The sequence below is a fragment of the Sturnira hondurensis genome, unplaced genomic scaffold (assembly GCF_014824575.4).
Source record: "Sturnira hondurensis isolate 20B ecotype Veracruz unplaced genomic scaffold, ASM1482457v3 Scaffold0008897, whole genome shotgun sequence".
Lineage (NCBI taxonomy): Eukaryota > Metazoa > Chordata > Mammalia > Chiroptera > Phyllostomidae > Sturnira > Sturnira hondurensis.
Genome location: NW_028081528.1, coordinates 5,035,048 through 5,051,752, shown reverse-complemented (window position 1 = coordinate 5,051,752; position 16,705 = coordinate 5,035,048). Strand labels below are relative to the sequence as shown.

Sequence of the window (16,705 nt, the reverse complement as noted above, 5' to 3'; positions counted from 1 at the left end):
CAGACTACTATCGGGAGGTGGCAAGTAGGGAGGGAGGAGAGAACGTACACAAGAGGGAAAGAAATGTCTCCTTTGTCATTATCCTGGTATCTCCTCACTGTAGCTGAATCCTCCTCCCATTACATTTTCGGGCCCATCCCAAGCTGAGACCTTGTCTGTCAGATGCACCTTCTTGGCTGTGTCTAACAGCAAATGAAAGGCTAGAGACAGATCCAGTCTGACGAAATGGAAGAAACAGTTTTCTTAGTTTGTTTCTTTGTTTGAAATACTCTGTGTTCTTAATGTTGCAAAGAAGTGAAACAATTATTGCACCTTTCATTTTATGTGTGTTTTAAAATTTATTTTTCCCCCTCTAAATTTATTTTTTCTTAAATTTTGAGCAATCAGAAACAGTCCTGGATTATAAAGAAGGAAAATACAAAATGAAGAAATGTCAAGGAAAGTGGACGGAAATGTCAACAAGCGTTCTGTATTGCTCACATTTTTCAACGCACGTTTTTAAAAAGTCCAGGGCCTTTTGGAAGATGAAGGGTACAAGGTCTTCATTATGTCTGTTGCTCCACTGACAGCAATCGGGCCGGTGATGTGGGAGGTTTTTAGTCCTCACCTGGGAAGGCCTCATTCACCTGCCCTAGGCTGGCAGGCATCCTCCGCTCTGAATCACGGCAGCAGAATCTGGTAGGGCCGGTTCCACGGCTGCACGAGGATTTGCAGGCATGAAGATTTTTAGTTCTTGTCAACACTGAGGGTGCCTTTTTACTTCTTTGCAAATACCAAACCACTTCTGTTTCCTTTTATAGAAATAGGTCCATATTTGTCAATTGTTCTTAGACATACCCACCTGCTATACATATGTATTTACTAATTGCTTTGCTTTTCCATGTACTTACTCTTTCTTGCTAGGGTGAAACTGTAGACATCCACCCTCTTCTCTTGGTTTCAGGAAAAGAGTATGAATTGTGGGTGTTGTAGTTCTTGTGCCCGGGAGAGTTTCTGGTTGGGCAGCCTGCCGCTGCACTGGGAGGACTTCTAGTTCCAGGTGGCTTGGAACGCTGCAGTTTGGGTGCCGCAGACAGAGCAAGACGCATTTGGAGAGAGTCCTTGGTTTTCCTAGAGTGACTTCCATTCAGTGACATAATGTTCCTGAACTGAAGAGGCTTGAGTTCATTTCCACAATTGTAAGTGTTGTTTTTAAAAATTAGTATTTTCTTCACTACTGATATGTGGTACACATAGGACATTGTGTGATTTCCAGAATAATCGAAGAGACTAAATGCTTCTTCCTTTCTCTGCAAGCTCTGCTGGGAAAGGAACAAGGGAAGGTAATTGATATTCTGTGTTGGTGGGACATGGTTTAAAATAAACTTGGACACATGGAATAGATTCATATTTGAGACATGTTATAAAATAAAAAAATTATAAAAAATGGAGGAAGACATGCAACATTCAAAGTCAAATGTAAAAGAAAAGCACTTTGATTTGCTTCAAATATGTGGATGGTTGAAATCCTCTGAAAATTTTAAACATTTCAAAAGACAGCTAAGTGTGTTGAAAAGACTGTGGGCACTGAGTCAGAGGAAGTGGGGTTCAGTGGCCCCACTACTTTAAGTAGGTGGTCTTTGAAAAGATGCTTCACCTGGTTGAACCTCAGATTCCTCATTCGTAAAACTGATATAAAAGCTACTTCATTGGGTCACCAGAGTGAAATCAGCATAGTTCATTGCACAAATAGATGGTTAGGCAATAACTGATAGAGGATAAACTTGGCTTCTTCCTAAATAAGTTTCAGTGGAATTTCAGAAACAGATTAAATAGAAAAAAATAGTGTATGATTCCACTACATGACGTAGCTAAAGTAGTCAAATTCATAGGAACACAAAGTAGAAATGAAATGGTGGTTGCCTGTGAGTGGGGGAAGGGAAAATAAGAGATGTTTAATGGCTATAGAGTTTCAGTTTTGCAATTTGAAAATATTCTAGAGATTGGTTGCACAACATTGTAAATACACTTAACACCATTAAATTGAACACTTGTAAATGGTTAAGAAGGTAAGTTTTATGTTATGTATTTTTCACTATAATTTTTAAAAAGAAGACAAAAAAACCTTAATGAAAATTCTGGTGCCTCCCATTTATTAAGTTATCTCTGACTCCTTGAAAATTGCTCAAGTCCATTTCCAATGGACCTAATTTCAGATTGAAATTGGATTACCTGTGTTCATATGTAGTTTTAACATAACAACAATTAGTTGTAATTATGATGTATTTCCTATTTATTCTTAGTCTTGACCTTGAATGACTGGTCAAGACTAAGAATATAGTCTTAGTCTTTGTGGTAATCCTTTTTATACTTTCCTTAACTTAATTATGTGATTATCTATGATTTATAATAGTTATTTTAATATGATTTCATGGATACTGTAAAGATATAGCAATTTTGAAGTCCTGGTTATTAGTTAAAACTTGAAAAGTTTAGATATGACCAAGTATATTATTTATTCTGTTTTTCTCACATTCTCTGTAGCTTATTTATTTATTTTTTAAGATTTTATTTATTTGTTTTTAGAGAGAGGGGAAAGGAAGGAGAAGGAGAGAGAGAAACATCAATGTGTGGTTGCCTTTTGTGCACCCCCTACTGGGGATATGGCCTGCAACCCAGGCATGTGCCTTGACTGGGAATTGAACTGGTGACCCTTGCTTGGGTTTACAGGCCATGCTCAATCCACTGAGCTACCCCAGCCAGGGCCCTTTAGCTTATTTATAAACAGATCATTTTTGTGTTTGTGTATTTAAGAGTATTTCAAAATAATAAAGGGTATTAAGACAGGACCTGTTAAATACCATTTTATCTTAAAATGTATTAGGTAATCTGGAAGACAAAAGACAATTTAGGCTTTTATTTATTTTAAACATGAAAGCATGTCATTATTGACTTTCTGGAAAATATTTTCTTAAAAAAGACTCATATGCCTGGCTGTCTATTGAAACTAAGTATTCTTTATGGTATTTGGTTACGGAAACCAGGATTTGTGATGAGTGTTCAAATTTTGCATGTGAGCTATTTAAATGAACGTATTTAAAAGGAAACTCTCTGAGGAGCTACGTCAACAAGTCCAGGGAAGCCTGAGAATGAACACACAGGAGAAGGAAAGCTGCAGGAGCAGTTGGTCAATATGGTTCTCTATCTGAGAGGGCAGCCCTGGGTTTGCTGTTGAATGCCCTATATGGTGCACTCTCTCTAGGATGTGTCATTTATTCATTTAACAGTTTCCTTTAGCAGTCCTGCAATATTCTTCCCCTTGACTTGGGGTTAAAGAGTGACTGAGTCACACGCAGTCCTTCAGGGTATCCTGGTCCACTAGAAAAGACACATACTCATAAAAAACCTAAAGGGAGGAAGTACTAATCCATGCATCACTCATGACTTTCCTGGCATTACTGTTGGTTAATTCCCACTCCTTGGATGATATGCTCAATGTCATGGGATTAAAAGAAGCCTCTGTAAATCTTCGCTTGAACTGTAATAATTGGAGACCAGAAAAAGATAAATTTGAAAACTTGTGTATGAGTCACTCAAAAGCACAGTGAAGTAACTCCCCAAAAGATGGAAAAAATATGTACCCAGCATTTCAGAGGAAGGGGAGATCATGGTGTGTAAATATCTAGAAGACGCTCCGGGAAATGATGGAGAGTTAGCCAGGCCTGGAAGGATGTGCAGAGTTGAAATCATGAGAAAACAATACATAAAATATCTCCTCTGGAGCAATGCTTCCCCAAATTCTCACAGATGAAATGATTTTAGGCAATATCCATAAAATCAGCAACTGAGTTGCATAGTGAGAAAGTTATTATATTTTTCATTCTACTTTTAATTTTTCAAGGACATACATATATTGTTGTTTGTATGACTTTAAAGTTTTCTAACACATGTTTAATCCTTTTTTGTAACAACAGAGTTGTAACAAGCTCAATGATTTTAGCAGGCAAAACTTATTTAGTTGTAACTGAATAACTTTTAGAAAGACATTTGTTAATATAGTCATTGCCTATTTCTGTAATAGATACTGGTTTTTCCATTTATGTTACTGATAGAAATTTTCTATTAAAAGACTTATCTGAGCTAAAATGCAGGGGAATTTACAGAAAATAGTAAGTAAACATTAGTCTGGTACTTGGTAATGGAAATATCATGTAGCACTACGAAAGGGCCTGAAGTTTGGGCACTGTCGAAGTAGAGGCAATGTCAAGTACAGAAATTAGGAAGTGAAACTGACTAGGCTGTCTTTCTGTATAGCTGGAAAGAAAGGGCACTGGTATTCTGGGGAGGGTATATCCTGGGGCCTTTGGATGGTGATGCTGGGATGAGGTTAAGGCTGTGGGAGTTTAAAGGGATTCTGACTCCACCTCCCCCATGGCGGGGTTTCCCATGGGTCCCCACCTGGGGACAACATGTGGAGAGTTGTGCTTTAGGAAGATCATCCAAAGACTGGCCTATAGATAGGTTGGAGCATAGGGAGCATGAATGTGGAGAGGGCACTTTGGAAATAGGCTTTAATAATCTGATCGTGAATAAGTAACAGGTGCTGGGAATGAAAATGGAATAGAGGGACGAGGAAGACATTCAGTAAAAAGGAAAATACGATGATGATGATGATAAAAAAAATGACAGACAAGATGCTCTTGAGTTTTTAAGCTTGACAGTGACACTGAAGCAAAAGAGAGAGAGCTAGTTCTTGTGGGGGCAGATGTTCCTTTTACTTTAGGCAATTGGAAATGGCCGGCTGGGCTAGCCTTCCAGTGGAACGGGAAACTGCACTGTTAATCACGTGGGATTGGAGTTAGCAAGAGAAATGCAGACCGTGAGCACCTACCTGATTAAGGGGCAGCGTAGTTCTGCTCTTCCTCCTGCCCATTCTAGGAGGGATGCTGAAGGAAGAGAGTCTTCGGGATCTAAGCACAGCAAGGCCAAGGAAGAGCAGGTTGACTGTTTCCTCCCAAAGTTTTACTTTTCCTTCTGAGAGTTCTCTCTTCATTACTGTAGCTTCCACCTTAGTCTGTGATGAAATATCTTTATAGAGTCCTTCCTCAGATTAAGCAAAAACATTTTCATTTCTATCCAGGAGAATAGTCACCAGATAGAATTTCCTGGAATGATAAAGGAGAATTTGTGTCTTCTATTTCCACTGGGAAAAGCACTGAATTTAAATGTTTTCCCAAATAATACAATACACAGTAGATAGATATTTAAATAGATAAATAACACAAGACTAGTGTGCTCACCTTTCAGCAAAAAGTAAAATATGCAGATTTTTAGATTTTTAAAATTGTTTATGGTATTAACATTTTGGTCCCCATTTTTTTCTAGAAATTTATTTAAGTGAAGAGCTCCCCTGATCCTGTTCTCTCCCTTTCATTTCAGCAGTTACTGCTATCCTCTCTTTGTAGATTTTCTTTTGTTTGTGTGTTTTTATTCTTTCATCTGTTTTTATTTTTGTCTTAGTCTTTCCATTGCAATCACCACACTGTTGTCCCTGCCCGTGAGTCTTTCACAATTGCTAAGATACGGAAGCAGCCCAAGTGTCCATCTGTAGATAAATGGATAAAAAAACTATGGGACATTTATACGAGGAATATTCCTCAGCTGTAAAAAAAAGAAGAAGAACTTTGGAGAACATTATGCTAAATGAAATAAACCAGTCGGAGAAAGACAAAAACCTGTGTAAACTTAATTATAAACCTTCAGACTAAGATGGTAGGAGGAGCCTCTTTACCCTTTGCTAACAACAAGAACAAGAAAATAGCAGGTCTCCAGCACAGTAAGCAGCCTCTGCTCGAAGGCATTCTCTTTGTGGAGGATTTTGATAAACTGAAAGTTCAGTAAAAAAAAATATATTACTTGACCTTGACTGTCAAGAATCAGGCATCATTTTCCAGATGTAAAGTGTTAGGATGTAGTTTTATGTTATGTCTGTAATCCAACCTATTTTTCTTTTTTTTAATTTTTAATTTTTATTTTTATTTAACTCTTGTTCAAGTACAGCTTTCTGTCTTATATTCCCAGCCCTGCCCCCCACAGTGCTCCCCACCTCCCTCCCATTTCCGCCCCCAACCCTTAGTTATTGTCCATGTGTCCTTTATACTTGTTCATGTGAGTCCTTCCCCTTTTCCCCTGTGATTCTCTCCCCTCTCCCCTCTGGACCCTGTTAGCCTGATCCATATTTGAGTGTTATTGGTCATATTTTGCTTGCTTATTTGTTTTGTTGTTTAGATTCCTGTTAACGGTGAGATCATATGGTATTTGTCTTTCACCACCTGGCTTATTTCACTCAGCATAATGCTTTCCAGTTCCATCCACGATGTTGCAAAGGATAGGAGCTCCTTCTTCCTTTCTGCAGCATAGAATTCCATTGTGTAAATGTACCATAGTTTTTTGATCCAGTCATTTACTGATGGGCATCTAGGTTGCTTCCAACTCTTGGCTATCGTGAATTGTGCTGCTATGAACACCAGGGTGCATAGGTTCTTTTGGATTGGTGCTTCAGGGTTCTTAGGATATACTCCTAAGAGTGGAATTGCTGGGTCAAAAGGCACATTCATTTTTAGTTTTCTTAGAAAATTCCATACTGTTTTTCATAGTGGTTCTACCAGTCTGCAATCCCATCAACAGTGAACTAGGGTCCCCTTTTCCCCACAACCTCTCCAGCACTTGTTTGTTTCTTTGTTTATGATAGCCATTCTGACTAGTGTAAAGTGGTATCTCACTGTGGTTTTAATTTGCATCTCTCTGATAGCTAGCGATATCGAGCACCTTTTCATGTATCTCTGGATCCTCTGTATTTTCTCCTTGGAGAAGTGTCTGTTCAAGTCCTTTGACCATTTTTTAATTGGGTTGCTCATCTTCTTTGAGTGGAGTAGAGGGAGTTCTTTGTATATTTTGGAGATTAAACCTTTGTCTGAGGTATCATTAGCAAATATGTTTTCCCAAGCTGTTGCTTCTCTTTTTATCTTGATACTGTTTTCCTTAGCCATGCAGAAGCTTTTAATTTTGATGAGATCCCATTTGTTTATTTTTTCCTTTATGTCTCTTGCTCTAGGGGATGTATCAGTAAAAATCTTGCTGCATGGAATATCTGAGATTTTCCTGCCAATGTTCTCCTCTAGGGCTTTAATGGTTTCACGGCTTATATTTAAGTCTTTTATCCACCTTGAATTTATTTTGGTGTATGGTGTTTTTCTGTATTATCCTGGGAAAAGAAAGCATGTTTGTCACAGCTCACCTACTTTCTGAAAAGTTTAGACAATTGTACTGTCCCTGGTGTCTTATGCAAGTTACCAGAGGTTGATGTCACAAATGAGCTAGTTGATGACTTAGAAAGTGCATTGCATATCAACTAGGATTTAGACACAATTGTTTCAGGATATTAGGGCTTAAAAAATTGTTGGGGACTGTACCACCTAAAAGGATTTGAAAATAATATTAAAAAATACTGAACTGTGGCTGGAGGCTTTAATAGGAACCTAAATATATTTACAAAGATATTAGATAAAAAGCTTATTGTCATTCTTATATATAATTTAAAAATTCAAATAATATAAAAGCATAAAGAATGAAAAGTAAGCTGAAGTGCCAGGTTGTGGATTCCTGGCTGTGAGTCCCCTCCTAGGAAGTGCAGTGTGGAAAGTTTCAGTTTCTTTGGAGTGTTTCCAGTGATAAATATTCCTAGCACGCGGAATGTCTAGTGCCTTTATTTTCTTATTTTGGAAATTGACCCATATCATTGCATATGAAGATACCACATTATTTCTTTTTTTTGTTTTGTTTTTTTTCTTCTTTTTTAATTTTTTAAATATATTTTATTGATTATAGCATTACAGTTTTTCTATTCCCCCCTCATTCCCCTCCACCCTGCACATCCCCTCCCCCACCATTCCCCCCTTTAGTTTATGACCACGTGTCTCAAATTCTTTGGATTCTATATTTCCCCTACTATTCTTGCCCTCCCCCCATCTATTTTTTACCTACCATCTATGCTACTTATTTTCTGTATCTTCTCCCCCCTTCTCCTCCTCCCACTCCCCTGTTGCTAACCCTCCATGTGTTCTTCATTTCTATGGTTCTGCTCCCGATCTAGCTGTCCTCTTTGTTTGCTTTTGTTTTAGGTGTGGTTGTTAATAACTGTGAGTTTGCTGTCCTTTCACTGTTCATATTTTTATCTTCTTTTGCTTAGATGGTTTCTTTAACATGTCATATAATAAGGGCTTGGTGATGATGAACTCCTTGAATTTGATCTTATCTGAGAAGCACTTTATCTGACCTTCCATTCTAAATGAAAGCTTTGCTGGAGAGAGCAGTCTTGGATGTAGGTCTTTGGATTTCAAGACTTGGAATACTTCTTTCCAGCTCCTTCTTGCCTGTAAGGTCTCTTTTGAGAAATCCGCTGACCACATTATTTCTTACCACATGGTTATGGATGTGCCCGAATTTATTAATTTTTCTCATGTTGATGATTTTTAAATGTAATTTCTGGTCTTTAGCTGCTATTAACATAGCTGCAGTGATAAAAGATGTCAAATTGGAAAATTTGGCTTATGATTCTGAGACAAGAGATTTCAGATACCAAAAAAGATGTATCTGACTAAAACCCCAACTGGAATATTTTCACAATTCCTGATGTTCTCACCTGCTTCCAGGTTATAAAAAAATAAAAGAGAGAAAAAACATGGCGAGGATTTTGTGACAATGATTTTGGACAACTGACCTGATGTAGGGAGGTAGAAATGAAGGATAGTCCTTTATTTATCTCAAGCTGGAAGAACCAGCTTTGTTATACACTCCTGGAAAGCGAGGCATGCTTTCTGTTAGATACTCATAGCTGGGGGAGGCATAGCTGACAGAGGAATTAGATGCATTGCTCAATGCACAGGCAATTGTAAGCTCTGAGGGTATCCCAGAGTTTGCTTACATTTATAGGCATACACACACACACGCATGTGCACACACACACACACCGTATTAGCAATGGACATCACATCAGCAAAGCCACCTTACAATAAGCTGTAGATTAAAAATGTCCTGTTTTTATTTATCCCTTTACTTCCTCCTTCTCCAACTTCAGAGGCTTCAGCAACAGGAGCTGGCAAATTGGGTGATGGAGGAGGTGAGGAAGCAAATGAGATGTGCCCTGTATTGTCCTCAGAAGGCTGTAGACTCACAGGGCATGCAGGCAATGGAACCTGTTATACACTGGAAGACTCGCATACTGATGGAAATAGTGGATGGGGTATTCCAATTTATAAATCAAAACTGCATTTTTCAACTTAAATTAACCACAGGATTTTCTTTCAATCTATGAGTGACCAGAAGATACATGGGACGAACTGGGGAATTTTCGTCAGTGGCATCAGAAAACACTCCCTCCAGTGAGTACATTTTTAAGAGGAAAGCGGTGGACAAAATATAATTGCATTCTGATTCATCTCACAAATTGTGTTTGAAGTGGTTACACACCTATCTTTGCCTACATATGAGGGAAAAATTCATTCTTAAGCAAGGACAATATACTGATATAAGTATTCCCAGCGCAGTGGAGAGTTAATTAACTTGCAGTAGGAATCACTGAAGCTCAGACCATGCTCTAGGGCTACGTTTTCAATTTGGTGATCACTAGCTGCACGTGTCTTTTACCATTTAAATTGTCCAATAAAAAATTTAGTTTCTCAGTTGCACTATCCATATTTTAAGTGTTCAATAGCTAAGTGTAGCTGCTGATTACCTGATTTGACAAAGGCAGCTATAGAACATTCTCCAAACAACAGACCTTTTGGTCTTCATCACAGACATTAAACCATTTAAGTCTCCCAAAACGTGACAGGAAAGGTATATAATTATTATTCCTACATAATAGATGTAAGAACCAAAGTTCAGAGAGGTTTAGAAACTTGATCAAGAAAGTTGGTCTCTCCTCTAAACCACATTGGCTGACCCTCAAGGCAAGTCTAAAATGGAAAGCTAACCTCACTCTACTTTCAAAATACATTGTGGAATAGTTTAAAACCTAGAAATTCCTAAGGGAAGGGGGCTTTACTCATCTCTATATCGTTACTGGGTTGGTGGGAAACACAGTCTCATGTCCACTTTCTAATGCCTCTGTTTTATAACTCATACAATTTATTCCCAGATGCAGATTCAACTAAAAGACTTTTAGTAAATATAAAAGGTTTTGGTAGCAATAGAGAAATACTAAATAATAGCATTTATCTATTTATCCCTTCACTTTGGTATATGGTTGTCTAAGAAAGTAATCACTGACTTGGTCATACATAGATTGTTCTGAGACCAGATTTATTTTCTGTTGTCTTTTACAAATGAAGATAAATGAAATTCATAGTAAAACTGTTACCTCACACTAAGTATCTAGTAGTGTGTGGGGATAACTGATTTATTAGAGAGAGAAAACAGGAACAATTGAAAAGAGATAAAGATAGCAGTCACTGGGCTATGCATACCCCCATTTCTTTACAGGAGGCCAAAGAGGTTCAGCGGGTGCTTGGACTAAAGGTGCTACTTCTGAGTTGTGTGTCTCTAGAGGCTGGAGCTCAAACATGCAATCTGAGGGGGGCTCCAGTGCAAGGCCTGAAGGGATGACTTGCAGTTCTCAGGGAGCTCAGGAGTGGATGGCGAGGAACGAGCTGGGCTCTGCCCCTTCTCTCCACTGTCATAGCTACTTCCCTAGTTCACCTCTCCTTGTTTCCAGGTCTGCTTCACCTTTTGCTTTCATTTTTCTAAAGTGTAAATCATAGATGGGATCATGTTAGTCCCTGACTTTAAACTTCTCTGTGTCTTCTTTCTTGTAGGCCAAAGTTCAAGCTCCTGGGGAAGTCTCATAAGGCCATTCAAGGCCAGTCCCTGCTGGCCTTTGCGTCCTTTCCTCTTGCCACTTCCCCAGACCTCCTACCCCTGTGCCTGCCCCACCGCTGTGACCCAGCCTTCCTCAACTACTTCCTGTTTCCTGAATGAGCCACGTCACTCCCTTGCCCCTGATCTGTACCTAACGTTCCTTTTATTTGAAACACTCTTTACCCTTCTCCCTACAAAGCCCTTAGGGTAGAGGTGGCATTTGAACCCAGACAGCTCAGCCTCCAGAGCCATTTCATAAATACCACATGCTGCCATAGGGCAGACTGGCCGAAGGGCCTCTCCTGGCGTCTGGTACTTCGCAACCCCGACAGCTACGCTCATCCTCCCTTTTGTAAAACTGCAAGTTGTGCCTGCCTTCCTGCAGGTCTGACCAGCACCCATTCAGGTCATCTTTGTTCAGATGACATAGTGTCACTTCTCTCTTGTTAGAATATATGTTTTTAATAAAGAAACAGAAAAATAGAAATTCATCATAACAAATAATACCCAACCATCTTTAAGACTTAAAAAAGAGAGATGAACAATTTAGGCGGATACTTTATTGGATGCAGAGTGATATTACAAATATTCAAAAATGGTTATAGCGTGGTCATGACCTGCCAGAATGGGTACTGGCCATTAGATGGTACCCAGTATTCTCACCTTATATCCACTTTGCCAGGAAGCAGGAGATAGGCATGGAAATATTGCATAGACCCGTGTGTCTGGACAGGCAGGGCGAAGGATGTCTTTCAACTGCGCATCAATGGGATTTTCTCCTGGCTCAAGCAAAAAGGAAATTAGGCTCGGATTATTGAGCACATTGCTTCATCCTCCCTCTGATGTAATTGCTTGATCTCTTCATGTTTTGAGTTGAGTTTGGCCATTTCCTAAAGTTGAAATTCCCTGTAATTAACCTATGTACTTATCCCTGTTGCAATTTGAGGACAGTTTACTTTCTTTTCCAGAATTGGTTGTTATTGTCAGTAAATTGATTGAGAATGTTGACACCAGAGGTTTCGCAGTAACCTCCTTTCTTCTTGGATGTCACCGTGTTTTTTTTTAAATTCAGTTACTATTATTATTTTGAAATATAACTTAGTGCTTGTCAATGAGAGATATTTCGGTTTATCTGTAGATCATCGTTTCTAGTAATCTTTTAAGTGTGTGTGTGCAAAATGGTATAGTGACTTGCTTTTCCTTCGGTCTCTTGCTAATAATGATTGTACAGGATGTAGTTACATCAAAACTGCTTTATAAAATTCTGTTTGAAAGGCCTTTTTCCTTTATGAAAATTTGCAACTTTCTTACTGATTCATTTTATAGTGCATTTAATGTTATTTAATTCTAATATTTTAAACAGTGCCATAAAATACTAATTATTTTTAAATAAGGTCCATTTTATCATTCCAAGAAGATAGTAAGGATTGAAAGTGGTTTCCATAGTATTGTTTTTGAATGACATTTTACATACTCTTGACTTGCCTCTGTGAGTTCCTCTTTGTTCATTGTGCTGTTTAATTCTCACATTAATAAGTGCTCTGTTCTTGCTGTGTGCTTTCTATTTCACTGGAGCAATTTCCCCTAACCCTCCTTTGAATCCATGTTTCAGAACATGGTTCTGAAGTGACTGCTTTCTGATGATTGTGTGATGATCCCCCTGGTGGCGTTGGTAGGTGTGGTGGGAAGGCAAGGGGTTGGCTTCAGGCCAAGAACATGCCAGAATGTCCATTATGCCCAGCGAAGAAGGCCCAGATGCTCACCTGTGTACTTCAGTGGTACCCCCTGCACTGAGCGGCTGCCTTCGAACCCCTTGCACCTCGGACATCTTCAGCTGGGATACTGCCTGCATTTGCATGCATCCGAATGGGAGAAGGTCAAAGGTGCCAATTCTTTATCTATGGACCACATTCCCACCTTCATAGCTAATGATTTTTCCTTCTACTCCCAGTTCCCTTGCGCAAACCTTGTGTAAGCTACATGATCCGTCTGTGTCTCAATTCCTTATCTGCGAAAGGAACTGGTAACATTGGCTACTTTTCCCATGAGTAGACCTGAGAATTAACGAACTGGTGTTCAAAAGTATAAGTGTCTGAGATGATAGGCCCTCCATAAATTTGGATTACTATTATTACCATCCTCCCTTTTTTACTGCCAGCAGAATAATAACTCACACGGGATCCAGTGTTTATAGAGGGCTTTGCATTTTAAACTATTTTACAACACTTAATAATTTACAAGAGCCTCTCTCTGCATAGTCAGCATCATACTTCTATGGACAAAGGATTCCCTGGAAGTTCTCTGTACATCACTCTTTTTCATGAACTATTTGTTGTTTTGCCCATTCAGGTTATTATTCTTTAGTCTGATTCTGTGTCTCATTAGAAGGATTTATTCTATGTCAAACCTGCTTGGGGTGCATGGGGTTTATTCTTCTGATTGAATTAATTGGATAGACTGTATGTAATTTGACTTATCAATTGGTGATCCTTATAAATATCTTGCTTCATTAAAGGGAACTGCAGAGCTTAAAATCGAGGCTGAGGTCAGAATGGAGAAGAGAGTGGAGGACCAGGAGCTGACTTCAGGGGCTTATCAAGACATGATTGTGTAATCGGAGGGTGGGGCCCAGACAGAGTATTTACTTGTCTGGATAAGCCCTAAGTGTTCACGCTGGCTGTCAGGTCCCCTTTCATCCCCTCTTGCCCACTGGGAGACCGCTTTCCAATAAATTTGAGTCCTGGGCCATCTTGCTTTGTTCATTGTTTATTTCCTGAACTAATATGATACGCTTGGGCTCTTTATCCTTCTTGATCTCCCATCCAATGCCTAATTCTGGTTCAGAAAAGTCCCTGGGACTTTACCCAGGCACTGGTTTAATTAGTGCCAGGTTTTTCCCAGCACTGGTGAAAGGGGATCAGGCAGTGCTTTGATCAATATCTTCTTGGCAGTGGTTTGCTTCTTTTCCCACCAGTCTCCTCCATGCCCCAGGTATCCTGTGCTCTCAGAGACACCCAGATGTATGCAGTCTTCTTGAGGTTTCTTTGGGAATGCCCAGACTTCAGGCTGTCCTGCTATTTCCTACTCTACCTGGTTGAGTGACGGTTGTAATTGGAAGACATTCTGCCTTGAAGACTTTGCTGTTTCAGGATTTCACCATGAATGTGGTGTTTTTCATATGATCCTGGAAGTGTTTAACATTGACATGGTTTTTATTAAAGAACTATTTCTATAAATGAAAGCACCTGTATATCCTAGTGGACAAAATAAGCCTATGAATTATAAGATATGAAAGTGAAAACAAACAATAAATAGTAGCTTTGGAAGCATTTCTCCTAAAAGCCATGACATTAAGTCTACAAAATTCAAATCAAACTTTTACCCAGTTTTCTGTTCCACCTGAAAAATTGATTGTGAAGAATTGTGACTTTGAAATTTGCAGCTCACATGTGGCTTTTAAAATCTTTATATGGTATATCCAATGTTTGTCTGAAATCTTAGTGCATTATATAATCACCTTCTACTTTTTTAGTTTTTGTCCAGAGACACTTGTAAATTAAGCCTTGCTCCCAACCGTATTCAGTCCTCAGTTTGTTGATAGTGGGTACACAAGGACATGTGCAGCCTTTACTCACAAACAAAAGATTTGATATGTATAATGTTAGAAAATTAAAGTCAGGTCAATATTTAAAAATGGCCAAGAAAGAGAAGCACTTTTTTTCACTAAGATTCCACAGAATCTTTATGTTAGCTGTGCTTATTAAATATAAAAATGAAGGACCACATGCTTCTTTACTGAGATGGTCAAAAAATTTAGATACATTGGTTTTGCATAGGGAATAGACAAGGGTCAGAACCAGCTGAAAGCAAACCTGAGAAGAAGATAGGAAAGCTCCTCAACTAGATAGGTTTGGAAGGAGAAAGAGAAACTGCTGTTTGTATGCTTGTTGAGTTAAAAAAATCTTAGACGGTCTTTAATTTTTAACAAAATCCCAAAGCATTTAACTCTTTTCAAACACCACAATTTTGACTTTAAGTCAATATGGGAAATGGCCTCTCTACTGAGAGACAGAAAGAAACATCTGGCCATCAGGGACCTTGAGGTCTGGTGTCAATGCGTCACCCACCGGGTAAGTGCTTTAGGAGATTCACTGCTCCACCGTCCATATTTATAAAAGGAGACGACTGAGGTGGATCAAGAGCTTTCACATGTGTCCCTTGGGAAACTGAGTTCTGTGCGGTGACTCCAGACCCCATTATTGCAGTGAAAATGGTGGCTAAAAGGTGAGGGGTGTCAGCTATTTTCTCCTTACCTTTCAACCAGGTGGACTCGGCATCTACTTATTTACTTCCCAACTGTATTTCTTTAAGTTTTGAGGAAATAGGTTCCTATGCATGAGAGAATTATGTTTGCAACCATTCAATTAAATTATTGCTAAAGTCTTGTTAATCTGAAAGGTATGTTTCTGTAACCATTAATGATAATATGTATTGCATAGGACATGCATGAACACATATCGATACACATTGTTATGTATTTCTATACCACCTTTCCCCAGTATAACTTCATGCACCCAATCATAAAAATACATATGCAAGAAAACTGAAAGCCTTAACAATAAAAACTAACTCCCAATAATGGTAAGGTATGGTGAGTTGGGGAGGACATTAAATATTAAATAAATAAGCAAACAACTGGGAATATGGAAAGTTAATGAAAATGTACAAAACCCAGCCTAAGCTTCTTTAGTAGCCAAGGTAAAACCCGAAGTGTGAGAGGGGGTATGAGTCTTTTAAAAGAGAAAACATTAAAATTAGGAAGAAGAAACTTCCCATCCCCAAACTCTGAGAATAATTTGCCATACATGGCTTTATGTGATAATATAATGGAAAAATCCCCTCATTGCAGTTTTACAAAAATATAGAGAAATTTCATATACAGTGACAGTTCATCTTTATCATGAGGAAAAACCAAGGAGGTAGTACTAAGCTATCACTCTGTAAAGGCCACTTTGATAGGAGGCTGGAGTAATTTGCTTTACTTATTTTTTAAAATGTTCCCTAAATTTTTAATTGAATTTATTTGGGTGACATTGATTAATAAAGTTTTTGAAGTTTCAGGGGCACAATTCTACAGCATCTGTACATTGTGCTACATGTTCACCACCCCAGGTCTCTACTCATCACCATTTATTGCCCCTTTACCCTCTTCTACCTCCCTGACCCCCTTTCTCATCTGTAATCACCATACTGCAGTCAGTGTCTATGAGGGCTGTTTTTTTGGTCATTTTTGCTTGTTTTTTGTTTAATCCCTTCACCTTTTCTACCTAGACCTCCACTGTTGGTGGGGACATAGATTGGTACAGCCACTGTGGAAAGTAGTATGAAGTTACCAAAAAATTAAAAATGGGACTGCTTTATGACCCAGCAATTCCACTTCTGGGAATATATCCAAAAAACCCCTGAAACACAAATTTGAAAGAATATAAGCATCCCTATGTTCACTGCAGTGTTACTTACAATAGCTAAGATTTGGAAACAGCCTAACTGCCCACCAGTAGATGAGTGGATAAAAAAGCTGTGGTACATCTACAGGACAGAACACTACTCAGGCATAGAAGAGAAGGAAACCTTACCTTTTGCACCAGCATGGTTGGACCTGGAGGGTATTATGCTAAGTGAAATTTAGACAGTCAGAGAAAGACAAATACCATATGATTTCACCTACATGAGGAACCTAATGAGCAAAATAAACTAACAAACAAAATAAGCTTAAAGTAGCCTTTTGGTTCAAATTGATTTGGGGATG

General features: G+C 38.7%; 1 protein-coding gene across 2 annotated transcripts in view; it reads left to right on the top strand.

The window, feature by feature from the left end:
- MACC1 (MET transcriptional regulator MACC1) overlaps window positions 1-16,705 on the top strand; it is a 103,784-nt gene that overhangs the window by 45,662 nt on the left and 41,417 nt on the right. Inside the window, exon 1 of one of the 2 annotated variants that reach the window (XM_037056297.1) lies at window positions 1,035-1,178. The exons of the other annotated variant lie outside the window; for it this stretch is intronic. The gene's annotated coding sequence lies outside the window, so the exon portion shown is untranslated. Of the gene's footprint in view, window positions 1-1,034; window positions 1,179-16,705 lie in introns of those variants that run through there. 2 annotated transcript variants of the gene reach the window in all.